The 24,717-nt window shown below is 37.7% G+C and overlaps 1 pseudogene; it reads left to right on the forward strand.

Annotated features, from left to right (window-relative positions):
• Window positions 1-12,063, forward strand: part of LOC122747350 — a 34,578-nt pseudogene extending 22,515 nt beyond the window's left edge.
• Window positions 12,064-24,717: the final 12,654 nt, after the last annotated feature.

The following is a 24,717-nucleotide window of genomic DNA, read 5'->3' on the forward strand; positions in this document are numbered from 1 at the left end:
TTTATGTTCTATATTTTTCCAGGGATATCAAGTCAACATAGACAAGTTCCAGAGGTTTACTAGTCCTTATATTCTCTAAATAGTTGGCACAAGTTGATAATATTATTCTTTGTGCATAATAAGCAAATGTTTGGTAATATTTGCAAGCATCTTGGACTAGTAAAAGCTTTCAGTCTCAGCTGCCTCAGTGGGTACAATAACAACACCTTCCTCCCATGGTTGTTCTTAGAATCAAGTGAGAGAGGATGTGTGAAGTGCTTTGCAAACCTTAAAGCACTATGTCTAGACCCTGATTAGTGAAAATAATGAATTCTGTGAAGTAGTTGCAGGCATTCAAATTCACACTATACAAAGTTATAATTATGTAAAATAGTCATTGGTTCCAGCCTAGTGGGAAAATGCCAGAAGAATTCGAATAATGTGATAACTTCATGAGATTCATTATTTCCACTAATCAGAAGGTAGTAACTGCTAGCTATTATCCTTATTATCACTCAGTAACATCTCTTCCTTTGAAGATCTTCCTATCAAATTTGTCAATGAGTCCAGATTATGGCAGCTATTGTACAATAGTCCCCAGGTCATTTCTTCCTTCTTTCTCACTGTCTTCTCTTCCTTTTCTTCTCCCCTTATACAACAGTACTTTAACATTCATGTTCATGTTCCCTCAAAAATCCTAACCTCCAAAAATCTTCTCAAATCTCATGATCTACTACTTTCTCAACCATATACAGGGACATCTTGCCATCACCCATAAGTGTTCCACTTTCATGAACAAAAACTCATTCATTCTTCTATCTGATCATAGTTCCTTATCATTCCTCCCTAAGCCTCCTAAACATACTCTTTGTCCTAATTGTGGCCTCCAGTCTCTCTAATGGTTGGCACTTTCTCAGGCCATTAGCTTTACCTCTCTCTCTTTACTATTCAAAAATGTAGTTAACTTGTTTATCTTCATACTATCCTCTCTTGAATATCTTACTTCCTTGTCCTATCACTGATCATGTCTTATGAAACCCCAACCATAGATGACTCTCATGCTCCTTCTCTCCTACTTACACATTGCTGATCACAACTGGAGGAAGTCAAACAATTGAGCTGACCACATGCACTAGAAATTTATATTATCTAAACTCAATTGAGCCTTCATGAAAGCCAAGCAATCTTTTCACTCTTTCGCGGTGGGTTCACTATTCCATTTCCCAGAGAAGCTGTTCCAAACCTTCTCTTCTCAAACTTCCAACATCTCCCCTAACCCACTCAGCTGACAAATTTATTTCATACTTACGAAAATCAGAGGCCTTTTCCCAAAGGCCCGTTATTCATCTCTTTTCTTTAGCTCAAATTCATTGGCATCATCCCTGACTGCCTTTGTCTTTACTCCAGGGCCCAAAAATGAGGTAGCCCTTCTCCACACCAAGGCTACATATGTCTTTGAACTTATCCTTATATTTCTTTTTTAGAAACTTCAATCATCCCATCTCTCTGAATAATCTTCAATTTCCGCAGTCTAGAAAAATGCCCAAGTCTACCCCATCCTTAAAAGCCTTCAATGTACCCTACCACTCTCCTCAAGTTAATTCCCCTGGGTTTAATTATCATCTTTAGGAAGATGTCCCTAAAAAGTGTCTATTTTGGATCTATATGTCCAGTCCCAAACTCTCTCGAGTTGCAGTTTCACATCACCAACTGCCTATTGGATATTTTAAACCAGATATTCCATAGACATCTCAGATGTCCAAACCAGAAATTCTTATCTTTATTTCCAAACTTGTCCCTTTTTCAAATTTCCCTATTTCTTTTTTTTTTTGAAGCATCACACCACATGTCTCCTAGCTAATTTCAAACCTTATGTGAGAAGAGAAGCATCACTCCATCTTTCCAGTCTTCTACTGTTGGGGTGTAGAGAAAGGACCTCATTCCATCAAATTTCCAATGTAGTCTCCTGCCTTAAGGAAAGAAAGCATCATCACTTCTGCTCTAGATTCTGAACCCTTGCCTGAACTGTCCAAGGCTCTGAAAGGATTTTAACTTCAGGTCATAATACTTCTGACTTTGAAAATATTTCTAATTTTTTTCACTTAATAATTAACAAATTCTTGCCTGGTCGTACTTTCCTAAGAGATCCCAGTATCTGTTAGGACATCATCCAAACCCTATTCTTCACCCAGACTATCCAATTCTTTTATTCCTCATCTCCTCAACTCACCTCTCCAAAGTCCCAAACAAACATCCCTTCTGTTGTGCCCTCTGGAATACCTGCTCCATGGATAACAAACTTACTTTCCTCTTAAATATTTTCCTTTGGCTCTTACTGGGACTTGACTCCCTCCTGATGACACAACCTCCCTGGTCACCCTTTCTAGCATTGGATATATTTTTCCTTATTCAGTAAGGAATTAGAATACTCCTTGATCCTCACTTCGACTTCCAGGTTCTCCCTCTACCTCTATCACTCAGTAATATCCTTCCATCCCATCTTAGCCAAACACAAAGAGAGTCATACTCTTCCTATTGTCATCACCCCACAAATGTACCACCTCCATATTCATAAACTCTGAAGTCTCTTACTGATTAGATATAGGTATAAATATAGATAGATATACACACATATACAACAGTGTATGTGTATGTATATATACACACATAGATTATAAATATATTAGAAAAGGAACTCATTCATCCCAATCAATGGCAAAACAAATCAAAGAAAGTAAACATATGAGAATATATACCAAACAATACATAGTGAAGTAGATCTCCCATTGAGACCAAGGTAACTCAGCTCAACCTAGGGAGAGAGTCCCAAATCTTACACAAGGGAAAATTCCCTGAAGTCTCAAGTGTAGTAACTGGGAATGCAGATGTCCTCAAAGTTCTACATGTAGGCTTCTTCCCAAAATCTTTTTCTCTCTTCATTAACCTGAAGAGATGTTGGCAACATAGATCTTCTCTCTCGGAGCAGGAAGCCAAAAAACAAACCTGAAGAGGACTGAAGAAACCAAATCATTCTTCTCTTCCACTCTCACAGCTGTAACTTGGGAGATCTCCACCAATTAGAGAGGGTCTCATTCCAATGGGCTTTGAGGCTTGGTTGGCTTTCTTCCATGGGGCCATTTGTAGTTTCTTGCAAAATTCATCTGGGATAAGTCTAAAATGCATAATTATACAGTAGAAAAATAGACACCAGTGCTTTAAAATAACTATTTCTTGTTTTACTGTTAGGTTCATTTGATTATGTTTGGTGTTATGTTCACATTATAGCAATGTCTGTTTCTTAATTGTTTTGGCGTATATATCATTGCTTATAGCTAAGTTGTATTATATATGTAGTCCTCTTTATTGTGTTACTAATTGGAGCTAGCTAACTTTACTTTATTAGTTAGATATGCCTGTTGCTTTTGATTGATTGTTGTGTACTATAAATGTACTCTGCACATCAGCATTTGCCAATCACACTCTTCTCCTTAATGCCTTCTTCTCTTTAGGTTTTCAGAGTACCACTCTCTCCTGTTTCTCCTTCTAGTCATCTAACTGCTCCTCCTAGGTCTTCAGGATCCTCAACTAGGTCACGCCTATTAATGATGGCTTTCCCACAGGGCTCTGTCCTAGTCCCTTTTCTCTTCTCTGTCTATACTACTTCACTTGGTGATCACATCAGCTTCTATGGATTTAATTATCTTATGTATATGGATGATTCTCAAATCTACTTATCCAGCTCTAACCTCTCTGCTTACCTCAATTCTCACATCTCCACCTGCCTCTTGAGTTGGATGACTTGAGTTAGATGTCTTAAACTCAACATATGTAAAACTGAATTCTTTATCTTTCCTCCCCAAATCCTGCCCTTTTCCAATTTTTTATATTATTGTTGAGGATACCACCATCTTCCCAGTCCCTGAAATTCACAACTTCATCAATCTCAACTCCTCTCTGTCTCTCACCATTACCCTCTCATATCCAATCTGTTTCCAAGACCTAATATTCCACATTTGCAACATCTCTCAAATATGATCCCCTGACCCTGTCACCACCCTGAGGTAGGCACTCATCTCACTGCGCCTAGAATATTGCAATAGTACGGGTGGATCTGCTTGCCTCAAGTCTCTTCCCACTCCAGTTCAGTCTCTTTTCAACTAGCAAAGTAATTTTCCTCAAATGCAAGTCTGACCATGTCACTCCCTATTCACTAAACTCCAGTAGCTTCCTATTGCCTCCAGGATCAAATACAAAATCTTCTGTTTAGCATTAAAAGCCCTTCATTACATAGAACTCTTGCTTTTTTAGTCTTCTTATGCCTTATACCACTACCCCTACATACTCTTTGATCCAAAGACACCTGCCTCCTTCCTGTTCTTTGAACAGGACAATCCATTTCTTGGCTCCAGGCGTTTTCCATTGGTTGTCCCCTAGTTCTGGAATGCTCTTCCCTCCTCACCTCTGACTCCTCACTTCCTTAATTTCTTTCAAGTCCAGGCTAAAACCCTACCCTCTAAAAGAAGTCTTTCTCAATCCAAATTCAAGGGCCTTCCCTTGGTTGATTATTGAGAAAGTGAGAGTTAGAAAGTGTATATGAATGATAGACATAGATAGAAAGAGATAGATTGTAATCCCCTTGAGGCCATGGACTGTCTCTTGTCTTTCTTTGTATCCTCAACACTTAGTACAAGGCTTGCCACATAATAGGTGCTTGCTAAATTCATACCTATGGATTGACTTTGATGTTACAAAAAGTCTTGCTAGAAATGGTTTGTTGTTACAGTTCTTACCTCCTTTGGGCATATGTCTAGCTGCTGAATCTCTGAATCTATTTGTATGTACATTTTAGTCATCTTCTTTACATAATTCCAGAATCATAAACCCAATTGGCAGCTCTGCCAATGGAATAGTACTCATCCCCCTTTTTTTTCCACTCTGTATGTGTCGTTATTTTTGCTAATTTGCCAGGTATGGGTTGACACTTCAGAGTTGTTTTGATTTGCATTTCTTTTACAAAGAAAGACACTTAAACTTTGAAATTATCATTCCTCTAGAAAAAAGTTTAGTGAGCCAAATGCCCAAAAGCCCTCTTCCCTTAATCATAGTAACCATGTTACAGTATACTAGATCATGTAGATACTTGTTAAACTGCCACATTTTAGGTGAACAATAAGTGCTCGATGCTTGTTTGACTGATGCATTATAATAGGTGCTTGTATCTGAAGTTGCTGAGAGTCTTTCTCTAATAGGTATGAAGGCTTAAATTCCTTAAAAATCAATCAGGTGGGGGGCAACTAGGTGGCATAGTGGATAAAGCACCGGCCCTGGATTCAGGAGGATTAAGGACAAGTCACTTAACCCTCATTGCCTTGAAAAAAAAAAAGAAAAAGAAACGAAAAGGATGCTTATAAATAAATTTTTTTTAAGTGATGATCTTAAACATGCAAAAATGCTTGAAAAGCATAATCCTACCAAAGAAGTGACATCAGCAACAGAGCTTATCCCTTCTATAAGCAAAAGGAATCTAGCCTTAAATAGTATCATTGATGAAGACTTGTCCTGATCCCTTTGTTTGAAATACTAATGCTTGTATAAACATGAAGAAGGCTGGTCAAGGACCAGGAATTCTAAATACTTGTAGGTAGTTTCCCCCCCCTCACTTGGTCCGGAAGTATCCAAAGAAAATACTTCCTACTAAATCACCTTTTCAATGTTTGGAATTAACCCCAAGAACATAAAATAAGTTCTCAGCAGGTAGACATGAGCATGGACATCTTAATAATTAAGCTTCAAAGACTGGAGCTGCATCATGCAACTTGATCAATTGATGCTCAGAAGGATAAACTTTTGTCAGAGGAGTGACCCTCTCTGTGGTCTCCAAAAATAAACTGTGAGGCAGCTCACAACATTTGTCTTTGTCTTTTTCTGTGCTTTCTCATCCTTGAACTTCTAGACTAGATCTTTAACTGGGTTGGGCAAGGAATTTTTACCTGTTCTCACCAATCCCAGAAACAACAAAATTGTGAATTGACAAAGAAGCACCTGGTGAGCAGCCATCCACTTGTCCAGGCAAGCCTGGGAGCAGGAGTTCCTGGACCTCCAGTTCGTGTCTGTCTTCTGCCATTGTTTCCTTTTATGAACACAGGTCAAAGATCAGAGGTCTCAGGAATGAACACTTCCAGTGTTAGTGGTTCTCTGGTATGTAATCCGGAGTTGGAAAGTTCTTATATTCAAGAGTTAGGTACATGCTTCCCAGAATTTTTTTTTCCTTGATAGTGCACTTCTGAGAAAAGAAAGAGGATCCTCACCAGAGTATTTCCCTGTAGCTGAATGACTAAAGCTTTGCCCTAGAGTGGGGAGGAGGGAGGTGAAATCAGATACATGGGCCTTGCCCACCCTATTGTTTCTAAGAATTGCTTAGCCAGGCTAGAGCTGAAGTGAATGTAGAATATTTGTTCATTGTTTCCTCAACATGTCTCTACATTTTAGGAGTTACCTAATGATTATTTCTGGGCAGCTAGGTGGCACAGTGGATAGAGACCTAACCTTGGAATCAAGAAGATTAGAGTTCAAATCCAGCCTCAGACACTTAAAGCTGTGTGACCCTGAACAAGTCACTTAACCTTGTTTATCTCAGTTCTTCAACTATAAAAATGAGCTGGAGAAGGAAATGTCAAACCACTCCAGTATCTTCACCAAGAAAATCCCAAGTGGGGTCACAGAGAGTCGGACATGACTGAAATGACTCTTAACAATAACAATGAGTTATTTGAGTGCTTTATGTTTCTATATTTCTTTGTGGGTTCCATGAATCCTTTGGGTATATTATATATTTGCTGCAGTGGATAAAAATTAAGTCAAAATAAAGATAGGCCCATCTTGTACACTGATACCTATGCTAAAACAGGGAACGTTTTAACAGTAACCTAAATATAAGATATACCGCAGTTTTGTTTTTAAAATTTCCCTGGAGTTTTTACTCGGAGGTGGGACCAGTGAGCCAAAGAAAGACTTTTTGGGATCAGGTGACAGGCTTGGACCCAAGTTCATGTGAACTCAATCTTCATGGGGTTTCTAAGCTATATATAAGTGATACCTACAAAAAATATTGGTTAGTAAAATTTCAAAAAAAGTGTTTTCCCTTAGGTGAGTTGGTGATGCCTTGCACAATCCTGTTTATATTACTCATTTTCTGAACAAATCTTTTCTTCATATAGAGTATATGGAAGTACTTTAGCCCAGACTAGGTCAAATGACCATACATTACAAGTTAGTGGAACCCAAATCATTGAGATTTTCTTCTTTGTGTGAATGTTAAGGGTCTAGTCAATTCAGTGAAAGAAGAAGTTGATTTACTTGAAGGTACTCTGGAAGGGAAACAAGCATATACTGATATTGTTTATTGACAACATACCTACACAATCCTAGTCCCTAGCCCCTTCTTGTATTGTATTCTTTTCCATTGTTGCTTCTACTGTTAACCTCCCCTTTATCTTAAATCTATTCCTTTTATATTCCTTCCATTTTCTGGTACTCACTGAAACCTAACTTTATTTTGATGATACTACATGTCTCCAGGTCCAGTGACTCCTTTCATATCCCTAACACAGGGATACAAGAATGAAATGATTTACTCCTTTTTTCCCTGTCATTTTCAAAACTTCTCTCTACTAATGTCAATCAACAGCCACCTTTCTGCTATTAAAGTGTACTTGATCCTGTCCAGATTCTTATTGCTCTTATCTATGGAAACTTAGGTCCCCATAAAAAGTTTACAGTCTTATTATTTTACTTTAATCCCTATTTGCTTCAAAAATCTTGACCTCCTAGTTCCTCAGCCTCCCTAACTTCCAAAGTAAACAATTTCCAGTTTACCTCAACACCCACAGTTGTCATACCTTGGATTAGTAGCACACACACACACACACACACACACACACCCCTAGGTTCATTGCTTCAGGTGTCAGAATTCCATTTATAGTTCTGTAAGGTATGGAACAACTCTGAATTGGAGAATTATCAATATCTTTAACATCAAGACTGATGAATGATTATTTGGTATGTTTAATGTGAATCACAACCTGTACAGAGAAGAATATTTTTCAGGCATGATGAGGAACGATGGCATTTCCCTCTATGAACTAAGAAATCAATAAGTTTGAGTCAAAGCAGGCGAAGAATAGAAGATGGCATAATTTGGGCAGATGCATGGTTCCAAAAATCAGAGAACTCCCTGGATGAAAGGATGGTACTTGAAATAAGAAAGAGGAAAGGGATCTGGCTAAAGCCATAATAATAATAATAATAATAATAATATGCACATTCTGGATATGTGTAATTTCAGGGAGTTTGCAAAGATAACAAAAGCTATGGTGACATATCCATATGGTTTGAAGTAGGATAGTATAGTACATAAAGCTCTATACTTGGAACAAGGAAGATCTAAATTCAAATCCTGCCTCAGATCCATGTGATCCTGGCAGGTAAGTCACTTAACCTCTCTAGATTCCAGTGTGAGAAGATAAGGCAATAAGGCAGTCAATATATGGTTTTACAGATTGAAGCGGTATTGTGAAAACAGCAGATCAGAACACTTGGGGTCAGGAAATGCTTATTAATGGTTTAATTCCATTCAATAATTCTTTTCATGGAAATCATAAAGCAATGTTAGAAAACTTTGTCTTGGATTTTATCGTGGGTTTTTTTTAATGTTTACAGGAGCAGGGTTCTTAAATTCAAAAAATACTTTTTAAAGGAGAAGCAAAATAATGCAGTTAGAAAAAACTGAGCTATAGTTTTTCCATTGCTCTTGAAAATCATTTTCAAAAACATCTCTTTCCACTCTCCAAATTTTAATTGGCTGAGTCTCAACTTAACCAACACCACCCACCCTCTCATTTTCTGAATCTTCCTCCATCTTAAAGTTTAAAAAAACACACACACAAGAATATGACATACACACATGCTTAGATCTTCCCCTTCTACAATTTCCTACAAAAATTAAACAAAAGGAAACAAAATAGACCAAATGTCTGAGATTTCTTAGACCTGTTCACCGTTTTTCATTCAATCAGCTTCCTCATTTTTTCTAGACTGTCTCTGATACAAATAAAATTAGTGGATATTTACTTTCTCAACTATTTTATATGAGACGTAATACCTCTTATTCTCAGATTGTTTGGTGGGAGTTGTGTGTTTGAGGTGTTTAGGGTTTTTTTTTGGGGGGGGGGTTGCTATCACTTTATGTCAACTCAATCCAGAATCCTAAAAAAAAAAAAAAAAACAACACTATAGTACAATCACTTTAAGTATCTGAAAAGCATTACATATATAGAAAAGCATTCAATATCCCTACTGGATATCATTTATATTACTATACCAATACAGATAGTAGAAAAATGATAATACAAGAAGAATGAAGAGGAAGAAGAGGAAAAGGAGGAAAAGAAGGAAGAACTAACTAGAAATTAGAATTATGTACAGCTTATAAAGCTCTTTGTATTCCTCTGCCTTTAGTCTAAATTGTCTAATTCATTAGACTTGTGGAGGAGTTGACTGAAGTCTATTAAACAGTCCCTGAGAAGATTCTTGGGGAAATGGCATATATTAAACAGTCATCTTTTTGTTCATGAATGCTGTAATTCAAAATTTCACTCTAACCACTTATCAGACTTCAGGATTTTTCTTAAATTACTTTCTGCACAAGACAACAGAGTGTCTCTTTTTATTTGATTATGAAAAGCAAAGTCAAAATATCTATAGACTTTACAATGGATTAGACAGGTTTTTATGAAAAAATAGATGAATACTTTTCTTAATGTTATTTGTCAAATATTAAATTGTTGGTTTGGTGGCACTGAGGCTTCTTCAGTATATTTTTCATATATATGGCCATAAACACTTTAAAATTGTGATGAGTGGGAGAAAAAATCAATGTTATTTAAGGGTTCCCAAAAAACAGAGAGGGAATTCTATCCAAAAATTTTTGCCTGTCACCTGAGGCCCAAAATTCCCTTAGTGGGAAATAAAACCTTTTATTCCACCATTAGAAACAAAGTAAAACATGAAAAAAAATCCCCTATGAACAAAGTTTTCTTAAAACAAACAAAAAAAGAAAATATTCTTAGCGATACAATGATCCAGGACAATTCTAAAGGACTTATGATGAAAGGTGCTGTCCATTTCCAGAGAAAGAACTGGTAGACCCTTAATGCAGATTAAAGATACTTTTTCTTTACTTTCTTTATTTTTCTTGGGTTTTTTATGTCTGTTTTCTTGCACAACATGACTTACATAGAAATGTGTTTTGCAGAACCACACATGTATGTCAAATGGCTTTCCTTCTCAAAAGGAGGGAGAGGAGAAGGAGGGAGGGAATTTGAAACTCAAAATTTAAAAGAAAAAAGTGGCAAAATTGTTTTTACATGTAATTGGTAAATGAAATATTATTTTTTAAAAAAATTAGCAAAGATGGGAAGGAAAGTTTTTACCTCCTCAAGTAAATTTGATGTAACGATGGTGGAGGTTGGGCTCGTAGTGATGTTCAAGGCTTACCTGAAGCAATGGCTTTTGTACTAGGATTCGAAAGGCTTAGGCAACTGGGAATGGGGAAAATAATCTCCAGTCTGTAGCCATATGTTACCTATGTATCACTGATCAAATGCCACCTCTTCAAACTGCTATCTTCTCCAAATGTCACAAGCTATAATTTCCTTTGAACATCCATCCCAGAAAATGTGAGGTATTTTTTATTTCAGTGGGCCTAGAAATCTTGCCCCATTTGAGGAAATGATGAACACTAATAAATATATTGTTATGCTGAGAAACTACTAACACTTTTGTTTTTTAAGTTCAGCTTCCAACTACTCTATATGTATCTTATAAAGTTTCTTAACTTTTTGTGATTTATGGCATGGTGCAAGGCTGTGTTGCAATATTACATCTCCACTTAGGAATGTCTCTAGTTCTGTAACAATTCTGCCACTTAATCCATCAATATATTTGTCAGATGTCAACATTCTGTCAACAAGGACAAGGCTTCCAGCCCAACTAGAAGTTATAAAAATCTCCAAAACAGATCTGGGAGGTGGAAATGTTACAATCTTCTGAAACTCTCCAGGTCTTACAGACTCACTCATACCTCTGTGGCCTGAGTAAAAAGGCAAGTTTCATGTTCAGAAATTATTTTTGTCTTATCTTTAGTATTCCAGTCTTCATTTGTATTGTCTTGACCATAACCATTTTTTTTCCTGAATGGCAATGGTGAGCAGCTGGCTAGTTAACGAGTTAGCTGTTTTGTTGTTGTTTTTTTTAAACTACTGTTCTTGCTGTTTTTATAAGTGCAAGAAGTGAGCACTGAACTATGCAGGAATAAATAACCCCTCCAGTTTCCCAATTTACGAGCAGGTCTTTGCTTGTTTTCTAAGGATTAATTAGGCTGTTTTACAAGAGTTTGGTAGTGCTGGGTGGTTTTGGTTTTGTTTTTATTTTTGTTTTAATCACACTTCCCTTTACCAACCTATTTTACTGTGGGTTTGAATGATCTTTGAAATGTTAAGACTTCCACACACCAACAGCCACTAGAATATCTTTATTGTTGAAGTATGCTCTTTAAGAGTTACAACTTTTTCATGTTTCCTTGGAGTAATATTTATTCTTTAAAAACACAGAATTGGCTCTTCCTCCTCCTCCTGCTCTTGCCACTGCTGCCTCTCCCCACCCCCATCCCCCACCTAGTTTCCTTGGAATGGACCATCCTTGTGCCTCTTTTGTGAGGTGAGACCCCTGGACTCACCATAGTTGACAAAAAGCCCAAATAAGGAGTCAAGACTGAAAACAAAAATCACATTAATTTGAAGGTGGCCGGACAAGATGGTTCATGCAGTGGTGCAATTTAAGATTAAGAGGCACACACAGTTTAGTAAACTAATGAAAACCTATTGTGAACAAGGTTTGTTGATGAGGCAGATCAGACTCTGATTTGCTGGGCAACCAATAAATGTAACAGATACACCTGCACAGTTAGAAATGAAGGATGAAGATATGATTGTTGTATTCCAGCAGCAGATAGGAGGTGTTTACTAAAAAGAAAACCTGCAACTCTACTCCAGAACTGTGCTCCAAAGGAAAACAATACGTTCACAATTAGAAAACCAAGATTTGGTTCATCCACATCCTCACTACTGCAATATAGTTTTCTCTCTTCTTTTATTCCCATCTCCTATGCCTTTATTGTACTTAAGGTAATTGGTGTATGTGCATAGGCATAATGGGTATTTTTTAAAAACTAAGAAGTTTTGGGAGTTTTTTGACTGTTTTTTCTCACAACCTAGCTAATGTGGGAATGTCTTCCATGACTACTCATGTATAATTTATTTTGAAATGCTTGAGTTCTAGTGGGTGGGGGGTGGGAATAGAGGAGGAAGAGAAGTTGGAACAATTTTTTTTAAATTGATGTTAAAATTTGTTTTTACATATATTTTGGAAAATAAAATTCTATTCAAAAATAAAAAAAAAAACTAAATTGCCAATGGTATGTTTTGATCAGCATCAAATGGATATGGGAAGGGAAAACACATTGGTTCTGTAAAAATATCTCTTTTCTCTATTAGTGGCATGTTCATTAAACTTTTATCTTTACATTGCAGTAAGTTATTTTGCTCTCACTGTTTAACAACAACAAAACACACACATGCAAAAAGACCCTTGCATACTTTGTTTGATTGTTTAATTACAATGTTTTCCTTTTATCATTATAAAACCAAGGATGATTTTATAACTTTTTTGTATGTAGCTTTTATATGTAGGACAATCTCTGTCTCTCAGAAGGGATAAATTACTATAAAGAAATTGATCCTAGATAGTTTTCCATTCAAGTCAAACATCTTGTTGTTTAAATAAACTTCTTGTTTAAAATTTAAAACAATAAAAAAACACAGAGTTAAAAATATAGTTAAAGAAAGCAATGAAATGTGTGTGGTACAAAATTTAGACCTCAACTAATAGAAAATTAACTAAGATTACAGAAACCAGCTCAATCCAGTTCCATCTGGTCAAGGTCAGATGTTCTAAGTCAGCCTATTGTCAGTAGAAGCAGACATGCCTGACCAATACTGTCACAGATAAAAATTTCTGCTTGCCCCAAGCAATTAACACACCTCTGTTCTATAGGTGCTAGGCATTGGGAGTACAAACATAAGTATTATACCTATGCTACTCTCACTAAGTACAGTTTAATGAAAGGAAGATAAGAGATTACACAGACAATGGTGTGAACGTGACATTATTATAGAGGAGTTCAAAGACATTATTATGAGAAAAATAAAGGAGTAAAATATTACTTTCACCTAGGAATGTAGGCTCAAAGAAGCCCTCATGAAAGAGTAACTGTAGATTTAGAATTCCACAGACAGAAAAGATGGGAGTCAGGAGTCCATTCAAGACATAGGTGACAGCATAAAGAAAGATAAAAAGGGAGGAGAAGGCAGAATGAGAACAAGGAATTAAAAGTGTGTCATTGTGGCTGACATGTATAACATATGAAGGAAAGTAGTATGAGATAAGGTTGGTTAGATAGGTTGGATTTTAGATGCTCTAGGGAGGGAAAAGGAATAAGCATTTATAGAGTGCCTACTATATGCCAGGCACCTTGCATGCTTTACAAATATTATCTCACTTTATCCTCACAGCAACCATGCAAGGTAGGTGTTGTTTTTTCCTCATTTTACATTTGAGGAAACTGAGGCAAATATAGGTTAAGTGACTTTTGATGAGTAAAACTAAATGTGTGGTTGCCTTCAATTAGAAGCTTTTAGCACCAGTCTTTGGGCATTAAGCATTTATTAAAGAATAGTAAAGAGAGAACAAGTGGAGTTCAGAAAGTTAAGAAAAAACCTAGCCACCCTAGAGTTCTGCCTGGCCTTCTTCTTCTCCTTCCCCACTGCCACCAACAGGAGGTTCCAGAAACAGAACAAGAGAGCCAACAACCCTTCCTCCTTCTGCTTCCCTTCCCGCCTGCCCCCCATCCTCCAAGCTGATTGGTTAGATTGGTTCATTGGACTTGAGGGTGGTCTCCTTGTTGAGTTCAAAGTCCTTAGCTTCTAAGAACAATGCCCTCTTGAGGGCCTGCCAGGTGTGGTTTCAATCTAATTAACTTTAAGTAGGTTAATCAGCAAAGTCAATCACTCTCAGTCAGTCTCATTTAATTCAGTCAGTCTAGATTAATCTCCTCTGTTTGGGGCTTTTGGGCATTGACAAAAAGCCCATTATTTCTTATATTTGCCCAGGGTCAAACAGCTAGTAAGAGTCTAAGGCTGGATTCCTGATTCCAGGAAGTACTCTATACTGACTGCCTCCAAGAATGTCGGGATCAGCAATTTATATTTCATTGGTAAGTAGGTAAATTTGTAAATGATTGGTAAATAATGAGACTAATAAGGAAATGTATTTTGCTTGACTATACATGTTTGTTCCAAAAATCATGTTTTCTTTCTTTCTCCTGTGAGAATTGGAATGACACCCCCTGCTGGGAAAGATATTGCAGGGAAGCTCTGCCATGAGGTGAAAGCATATGATTTAGAAACCATGTGACTTTAGTGTCCAGATGTGACCTTTTCTGGGGTTTTGAAGGTCAGTTCAGCATCAGGAAGTGATGTTTGCTCATGGGTCCTGTCAATCAAAGTTACCAGCCAATTAGCTTGGAGGTGTGTGTGTGTGTGTGTGTGTGTGTGTGTGTGTGTGTGTGTACAGCCCTTTTTTCCTGTTTAACAAGAGGTTCTAGGAGAAGCAGAGGAGGGAGTGGGGCTTTATGGGTTGGATACTTTGGCTTGGCAGGTGGGGAGGCAGACTAGCAAGAGCAGACAGATCTAATTCTTCTTTACTAAACCCTAATATACTTTAATAAATACTTAATGCACCAAGATTGGTGCTATATGTTTTCTAATTTAAGGCAACCCCTCATTAGATTTTATACATCATAGCTAGAATTTTAGCCTCTTATACTCCATTGGGGGTAGTGGAGATGATAAGGGAAAAAGAGATAAGGTAAATCTTTACTTAAAAGTTTTTAAAATAAATAAATGCTATTTATTTAAGTTTGACAGTTAAGAAAAGATAGGGAGAAGTGGGATCACATGTGAATATGCTTGCAGCCATTTGGAAGAAAAACACTAGGGTAAAATCTTACTAATAAAATATGCACATTGAACAAACCATTCAGAAAATAGATAATCTAACATTTTTAGTAAAGAAAAAATAACCTATCTAATTGACTGGCAGGTGGTTATTTCATTGACTTTCAAATAATTTTTATTAGTATAATGCTGAATTATTGAATATGTATTCAAGTCTGTGTCAATATTTTCTGTTATTCAAATAGATGATTTACAATCAATATGCTGTTTGTAAAGCATGTTATTGTGAAGTATTAGTTTTTACTTACTACTTTAGTAGATGCTGAATGGTGAAAAAGATCTATAGCTATGGTAAGTATATAGTATGTAAGACAGTTCTGACTTAAAGCAATTTTTGCATGATGTGAATTTGCCAGTAGATGTGGGGAAGAGAGGGAGGAAGGCAGGAAGGGGACCAGCACATGAATCCAGGACACATGAGAGCTGGGTACAGATGAGCAAGAGTAAGAGGAGGAACACACAGGGCTGGGGCCAGCCACTTAGGGGCCAGGTTGGAACCAGAGGAAGAAGAGGGGGGAGGCAGATACATGCGGGGCTGAACACAATCACAGATAGGAGAGAAGAGGTGACAGGCAGGGTTGGACATCCAGGCTGGTGGGCGGAGTTGGGCAACAGTCTCCTCTCTCAGAATAGGTCTTGAGCCCAAGCCTCCCCCCCTTTCTTCTGCTTTCATTTGGAGGGTGTTTTGGTTTGGTTTGGTTTTTTTGTGGGAAGGTAGGAGTCCATGGAGCAGCAAGCAGGAACAGAGAGAGCACAGTATTGTCAAGTTAACCTAGGGGTTTTTTTGGCATGCAGATTTCTTTCAGAATTCTTTATGTAAAGTAAAATTTGCATAATAAGCAAAAACTATCTGAATTTTTCTTTTTTTTTTCTTTTTTTGTGGGGCAATGAGTGACTTGCCCAGAGTCACACAGCTAGTAAGTGTTAAGTGTCTGAGGCCGGATATGAACTCAGGTCCTCCTGAATCTAGGGCCCACAGTGCTTTATCCAATAAGCCACCTAGCTGCCCCCTATCTGTATTACTTTTGAAAGAATGTAAGATCAAAAAGAAAACTAGAATGAAGAAGTTGGGCCTCTGTTTTCAGAAAAATTTGGGGTCATTTAAGTAACTTTGCAATTGGCTGTAAGCAATCTAGCCCACTTTCTTTTTTGTTTCTTTGGTTTGGTTTTGGTTTGGTTTGGTTTGGTTTGTTTTTTTGCAGGGCAATCAGGGTTAAGTGACTTGCTCAGGGTCACACAACTAGTGTCAAGTGTCTGAGGCCAGATTTGAACTCAGGTCCTCCTGAATCCAGGGCTGGTACTTTATCCACTGCTCCACCTAGCTGCCCCAAGCCCACTTTCTTAATCCTGTTTAATTTGGGGACCAATTTGTTACCCAGTTCATTGTCCATTTGTATTGCCTTTCATAGATACATGAATGTATTCAGGCATATATCCAAAAATATATGCATGCATACATAAATGCATATACAATATATACACATGTACACACTAATGAACAACTCTAAAGATTGCCCATCTAACTGCATGTCATAATAGATAGACACCCACTTGGTATTTCCTATGTAAATCATTGAGTCAAAGTCTTATAAGTGGTTGAAAATCTTTTCCAGGAGGCTCTGCCATATTTTGGGGCTTGGTGCAATGAGCATCAAGGTTTTTCTGAAGGAGTAAGCAATCCTGGTTAAGTGATTTGCCCAGGGTTATACCACTAGTAACTGCCAAGTTTCTGAAGCCAGATTTGAACTGAGGTCTTTCTGACTCCAAGGGGAGGTGCTCTCTCTACTTCCCCACCTAGCTGCCCTATGCATCCTTTGTTATTCACAAACAGAACTATCCATAGGATCACATCTCCTAATGGAAATCCCTCTTCAATTTCTACTTTGTGCTAGAGTGTTGTTGGATGGCTTTGGTATACTATAATTTCTGAGAAATTAAAATGAATAACACAAAGAGGTCAATAGAAAGGCATATGGAACTACAAAAAAAGAACTGGAGGATGGGAGCAGCTAGGTGGTGCAATGGATAGAGCACTGGCCCTGGATTCAGGAGGACCTGAGTTCAAATGCGGCCTCAGACACTTAACACTTACTAGCTGTGTGACCCTGAGCAAGTCACTTAACCCACATTGCCCTGCCCCCCCCCAAAAAAAAGAACTGGAAGAAAGAAATGTATGGTTGAAAAAGTCTGGTCATGCAAAAACCAATAATAACCAGACAGCCTGCACAAAAATTCCTGGAATCATGATCTCAGAAGAAAGAGGGAAAGAGACAGTGTGGCATAGTGGATAGAGAGCTGGCCTCAGAGTCCAAAAGACTGGCTTGAGATCCCACCTCTGATGCTTATTGGCTGTGTGACCCTGGGCAAATAATTTAACCTCTCAGTGTCTCCCCTCTGTTCTCAGGCAACTCTCCTAAGATTTTAATTTGCAGAACCATTACAAGACTGTCTTGGCAGAGGGAATACCTCAGCAGGAAAGTTCTTTACACAGATGAAATCATGTATCCAGTAAAACTAAAATAAGAAAGGCCCCTAGTAGTTTGGTGGTATTCCCTGTGTCAAAATTACTGAAGGACATGAACAAGATTAGCCCAGAGTGGGCAGGCATGGATGTGTCACAATATACATAATTGGAGAGAACATCCACTCTTGATGAGATGAAACTTAAATTTGGCATTTGAATAATATGGAAGAAAGTGTATTGGATCTCACTTTTTAAAAATTCACCTCACTTTGATTGGGAAATGTTTAAGCACATTATGGTGTATTGGAAGGTTATCATGCTATAAAAAAACATGCAAACAAAAAAAAAAGAAGAAGAAAGGGGCAGCTAGGTGGCGCAGTGGATAAAGCACAGGCCCTGGATTCAGGAGGTCCTGAGTTCAAATCCAGCCTCAGACACTTGACATTTACTCTCTGTGTGACCTTGGGCAAGTCACCTAACCCTCATTGCCCCGCCAAAAAAACCCAAACAAACAAAAAATCCATGGTTATAGAGAAATTTGGGAGGATGTATAAGAACTGGTATAGAATGAAATAAAAACCATGAAAACAATATACCCCAACTGCAACAATATAAGAATCAACCTTGACCTTAGAGTCAAAATGAGGGAATTCTCCTCCTTCCTTTTGCTTGAGAGTTGGGCAGTGTTGCCTACACCATCAGACACATCCAATATGATGGCTGGTTTTGCTTAATGATTTCTCTTCATTACAATGGAAGACTTATGGGAAGTGGGATCTATTGGTAAACAAATTATGTAAAAGTAAAAGTTAAACAATAAAGCCTAATAAAATAAATTAGGGGAGAGGAGAAAAATAAACCAGATGCTTGATATTGAAAAGGACATCAAAAGGGGATATTATGTGAATTCAGAGAAAGAATCAGACTATAAAAACGTTGTGAACTTTTTCTTAAGCCAATTCCTATAATGTCTTATAATTTTTTATATAAAACCCTGACACCCACCTCAAAGCAGTTCATCAAACAGGAATCTGCCTCCTGGCTTGTACCTTCTCCAATGTTGGGTGCCTCCAGGACAAGGTGCTCATTACCTCCCATTGCCCAAGGACTTCTCCACTTCAGACCTGGCACCAGTATCACCTGATTAGAATCCTATGTCTCTTCTGGCTTTGCCGGGCCACGAGGCACCTCCCTGGACCTTTAAGGACAGAACAGTAGCAACTGGCATGAAGATAGACATTGAGGGAGAATCTTGAACCTTATCCTTCCCATAACTCCTTCTTTCAGTTCTTTCCCAGAGCATAACCCATTCATCAGCTATCCTTTTCTCCCTTCCCTATCTCAACCTTGTGATGAACTACAAGGTTCATAATTTAACTATTCCTTGTACTTTCACTGATCATCCATTGTCAAATCTCTATCCTGGATAATTCACACCATTTGCTTCCTTCTCTCCCATTCACATCCTACTGAATGGAGCTAACAGACATAATGAAACTACTGCTTTTGTCTATTAGAAATTTAAGTTATCTAATTTCAACTGGGCCCTCGTTCCAGTCCTATTATTTCATTATATCACCTGATGTTGACAGTTCAAACTACATATCCTATAGGCATCTGAAATTCAACACATCCAAAACAAAACTCACTATATATTTCCCCAGACCTTCCCCTCTTCTGAATGACCCTATTATTGCCAAGGATAGTACCATCTTCTTAGTCACCTAGGCTTATAAACTTTCAGCCAGCTTCAACTCCTCACTCTCACTCACCTTAGGTATCTAATCTATTGCCAAATCTTAACATATTTCTACTTTCACAATATTTGTCATATATATAAACATACATATATATATATACATATATATATATATATAATCCCCTTCTTTCTACTCATTCAAGCCCTAGTTCAAAACCCCATCATCCCTTCACATTATTGGAATAGCCTTCTAATAAGTTCCCCAGCCTTGTTCCCCCCACACTCCAATTCATTCTTCATTCATGTGCCAAAGTGATTATTCTAAAGCCTAGGTTGGACTAGATCATTCCTTATTCAATAAATTCCAGCAGCTCCCTATCACCTCATGGGCATGCTGTTTAAAAAAGCTCAAGAGACATAGCTTATAGGTAATTAGTCATTTTAGTAATAATGCTAGCATATTACCAATAAAATGGATCAGTGACACTCTCAAATGACCAAGATCAATCATGGTGGTAAGATCACAGTTTATATACTCTTGAAAGAGTGGGTGTTTCTGGGGGTGGCAATCAACTCCGATTGGTTAATAATTACTGAAAGAGAATGAATATTATAATGAGAGGTTCATCTACTCTAAACGGGGACTGAGGGAATGAAACTTTGATCATGTCATTTACTTCCAAATCACTCCCAGGCAGAACACAATGGGGCAGGAGTTTCATCTCAGATTAAATCCCTTGTAAAATTGAGTGGGGTAACAATGGCTAGATTGGGGAGACTGTTAATCCTATCTGCTGTGTTCAGCCCTGTCCTTCAGAGACTGAGCTTTGAAAAGAGGACTTTAGAAAAAGAGGGAAAACTCTGGATCACCCCAAATCAATAGTTATTAAGAATCATTTTTCTCAAGGATCAAATATAAAATCCTTTTTAAAAAAATTCTAAAGCTCTTTACCACCTATCCCCTCCTTCCTACCTTTCCTATAGGCTGTCTTCTTAGACTATACTACCCCCCATTAAGTCTACAAGCCAGCATTACTCTGGCAGGTGAGTGGAAGATTTTGTGTAGTCAGGAAAGACTTGAGACAGGGACTGTTTTTACCTTTCTTTAAATCCCCTTTGCCTAGCACAGTGCCTGACATATAGCAAGTACTTAATAAATGCTTTTTGATTAAGTGCTTTAAGTAACATAGCATTTATCATCTGGTAGTAAAAAATAGTGTATTGAAAAGATTTTGAATTTTATATTTCTATCTTGGCATGCTAGAATTGAATAATATTTTAGTAATTTAGTCATTCATAAGGAAAAAATTAATATCTAGTATAATATAAAGTTTGCCGATATAAGGGGTAGACATAAGATCAATTTTTTTTAGGATATAGGGCAATGAGGGTTAGGTGACTTGCCCAGGGTCACACAGCTAGTAAGTGTCAAGTGTCTGAGGCCAAATTTGAACTCAGGTCCCTCCTGAATCCAAGGACAGTGCTTTATCTTCTGCACCACCTAGCTGCCCCTTTATTTTTTAAAAACACATAAATCAACATATTTAAAAGAGGTGGAATGACACAGTGGCTAGACTGCTAGACTCCGAGTCACAGAATTTAAGAGCCGAAAGGAATCTGGGTGTCACAGTGGATAGAACCCTGGGCTTGGAGTCAGGAAGACCTGAGTTCAAACCTGGTCTTAAACACTAGCTGTATAACCTGAGCAAGTCAACCTCACCTATGTTTGTCTCAGTTTCCTCAACTATAAAATGGAGATAATAATAACACCTACTTCACAGGCTTGTTGTGAGAATCAAATAAGATAATATTTGTAACCCATTTAGTCCATTGCCTGGCACATTTTTGAAACTATATAAATCTTGTTCCCTTCTCTTCCCTCAGAGATCATCTAGTACAAGTGGAAAATAATGAGACATGTTGGACTTATCTTTGGAATAGCCAGTTCAAAATGTCTAATAGTCAGTTCAAGATGAGGGACTTGAGTACAGGAGAGAGACTAAGTATGTATATGTGGATCTCGGAGTCATCTGAATGCAGAAAATAGTTAAATCTGGAGATAATGAGATCCTCAAGAGAGAAAGTGAAAAGAGAATAGAAGAGGGCCCAGGATATAGCCTTTGGGTATGCCCACAGTTAGGAGTGGGATATGGATTCAGCAAAGGAGAATGAAAAGGTGCAATTAAACAAGTAGTCATTCTAAGGGAGAGAAGTGTCAGGAAAATCAGAGTAGAGAGTATCCAGAAAGAGAGGGTAGTCAAGACTTTGATACAGAGAGGACAAGAAGGATGAGGACTGAGAAAAGGCCATCAGATGTGAGTTAAGTAATCACTGGAATCTTTGGAGAGAACAATTTCAGTTGAATGGCCAAAAGTCAGATTGCCAAAGAGTGCGAAATGATTAAGAGGAGAAGCGGAGGCAATGATTGTTGGTTTTTCTCCTAACAGTTGGACTGAGGAAAAGAAGAGAGATAAAGGACAATAGCTTGAGAGGGACGGATGGGTTTAGAAAGGGCTTTTTAAGAATGGTAGAGAGGGCAGCTAGGTGGCGCAGTAGATAAAACACTCCTGGATTCAGGAGTACCTGAGTTCAAATCTGACTTCCGACACTTGACACTTACTAGCTGTGTGACCCTGGGCAAGTCACTTAACCCCCACTGCCCCGCAAAAAATAAAAAAAAATTAAAATAAAAAAAAATGGTAGAGATCTAGGTAGAGGGCAGAGAAAGAACCAGTAGGTAGAGACTGAAAATAAAAGAGAAAGTAGAGATGATTAGGCGGGGGGAGGATGGTAATTTGTTGGAGAAAGGAATCAATAAAGTCAGCAAACATTTATTAAGTGCTTACTATGTGCCCAGAACTGTGCTAAGGCTGAGATACAAAGAAAAGGCATAATAGTCCCTCCCCTCAAAAAGTTCACAATCTAATGGGAGCCACAACACATAAACAAAAGCTGGAAGGGGGAGAGGAGGAGAGGAGGCACAGGAAGTAAGAGCCTGATGAAGTCCTGCAACTAGAGTGGAAAATTATGAGGAAAACCCCCTGGGTGCCTTCTTTAAATGGTGGAGGATCTGGGAAGAGCTCTCCAATGTCTACTCTCCACTCATTCTCTCCAATGAAAGGGAGGGAGGAGGGGCTTCAAGGGTCAGGGAGTTCTGAGGGAGTGTTTCAGAGTTGATATTATCATGCAGAATGCTGAATTTCTATAGACCCAGAAGTCCAGGAGAGCAGGCAGGTGAGAAATGAAATGGGATCAAGGGTATATGTAGGCCAACAAGTGGTTGGCCCTGATGATATGTAGGCCATCTCTTCATTAAAGATTGAAGTAAAGGGGGAGAAAATGGGGGTGTAGCTCATGAGCTGTAGAGAAGGGGAAAAGAGGAAGTCCAGGACAAATGATCACTATTTTCTCAGTAAATTAGAGGGCAAGTCTTCAGTTATGAGAGGGAGGGTTTATATAGGTAAAGAGAGAATAAAAAGTTCAAAACAATTTCAGGGGGGAGTAGGATAGGGAAGCAATTAGGAAACAGTAAAAAAAGAAAAGTTTTCTCTATGCTTTGAGGGCCTGCTTGAGATTAGATCATATAAATTTATAGTGAATCTAATCCACGGAGTAAAGTGACTTTTACCAGCTCTGTTTAGCAGCATGGTAAGTAGTATAGAAAGCAGATAAAGGGGATAATTCAGGACTGGAGTTTGGCAAGGTATAAGCAGCAAAAGGACAAGGGAGAAAGGAATTCGAGAGTAGAGGCCAGCATACAATTAAAGTGGTTCACTAAAGGCCTGAGATTTGGAGGGAAAGTGAAGTGGTGATGGCCTGGGAGAGTCCTTAGGGGTGGAGCCCACAATCCTTGTATGTGGTCTAGGTCCTAGAATTTTAAATTAAAAGGGATCATAGAATTAATCTAGTCTGATTGGGTCACATAGGAAGTAAACAGTAGAGATTTGAATTCAGGTCCTCTGACTCCTAAACCAGTATTTTTTCTCCTACAAATATCCTTTTAATGTTCTATTCCATAGGAAAAGACTAAATGTAATAGAAAGTCAATTGAACATAACTTTAGGAGGTCTCTGAAAGCTGGACACAGTTGAACAACAACAAATGATAATCAGGTGCTTACTGCCTAATGAAGGTTGGGAGGAAGAGCATTGTCCCTTAAAAATCATACATCCAGAGAGAGGCGGACAAAGAAAGTCAAACAAGTCAAACTCTAGGTCTAGATGGAATTTTGTTTGATTTAAGAGAGGAAAGAAAAACGAATACATAATGAATGAAATGAAGAATAAGGATCTTACTATTTTTATTCAGATATTTCAAAAAGAATACATAAGCATGGAAGTACAGTTGATAATTTCAAAGAGAATCTTATGAACCTTTCTCTTATTTTAACTTGGAAAAAGAAAGTTGAACACAAACACACACACACACACACACACACACCTAAGTTTAGTGTAGAAATACATTAAAATTACTAGGGAAGTAGAAGCAATAGCTAGCAGATAGAGTGGAATTTAAGGGAGAGGATAGAGTTATAGAAAGAATAGTCAACTAGAGTATGGAATATAAAGGTAGGATTAAATGAAGAGCAAGAAGCAGCAGCCTAGACCTTGGTCAGATAAAAAAAGTAAGATAAAATTCATAGGATTATAGATAACTAATGTTGATCCCATTCTTTTAAAGATGTTCCTTTTTTTAACTTTTGTAAAAGGAGGCAGATATAGTTAAAGATAAGAAAAGCCAAACAAACAAAGCCAAACACCAAATCATTCTTAATCATTAAATCTCTAAATGTGAATGTTATAAACTTACCCATAAAATGGAGAAAGGTATCTTAATGGATTAGAAAAACAAACCCCAGTACTGTTATTCACAAGAAATACACTTAAATTATAAAGGATCTCATAGTTAAAATAATACTCTGAAGTACAATCTATTGAAAAAAGCACAGGTGGAAATCATTATCAAGACAAAAGTAAAAATAGACATTGTTTAATAGAGATAAGTAGGAAAATTACATTAAACTTTACAGTAGGAAGGTTGTGTTTTTCCATTTACTACAGAACCATTTCAGTTCTTTAATTAGGAGTTTATGCTTCTAACCTCATCATTCAACCAAAACTCTTCTCTCCAGTTACCAGTAATTTACTAATTGATAAATCTAATAGTTCTTTCTCAGTCCTCATCCTCTCTGACCTCTCTGAAGTCACTGACACTTTCTTCTCCCTAGGTTTTCATGAAACTGTTCTATTCTGGTTCTCATTTTTGACTGATCCTTTTCGCCCATCTTCGCTGGGTCTTCATACCTTAGCAGTGGGTTTCCTGTAAAACTCTATCCTAGACCTTCTTCTCTTTCTCTACTATATTATTTCTCTCAGTGATATTAT

The sequence above is a fragment of the Dromiciops gliroides genome, chromosome 3 (genome assembly GCF_019393635.1).
Source record: "Dromiciops gliroides isolate mDroGli1 chromosome 3, mDroGli1.pri, whole genome shotgun sequence".
NCBI lineage: Eukaryota > Metazoa > Chordata > Mammalia > Microbiotheria > Microbiotheriidae > Dromiciops > Dromiciops gliroides.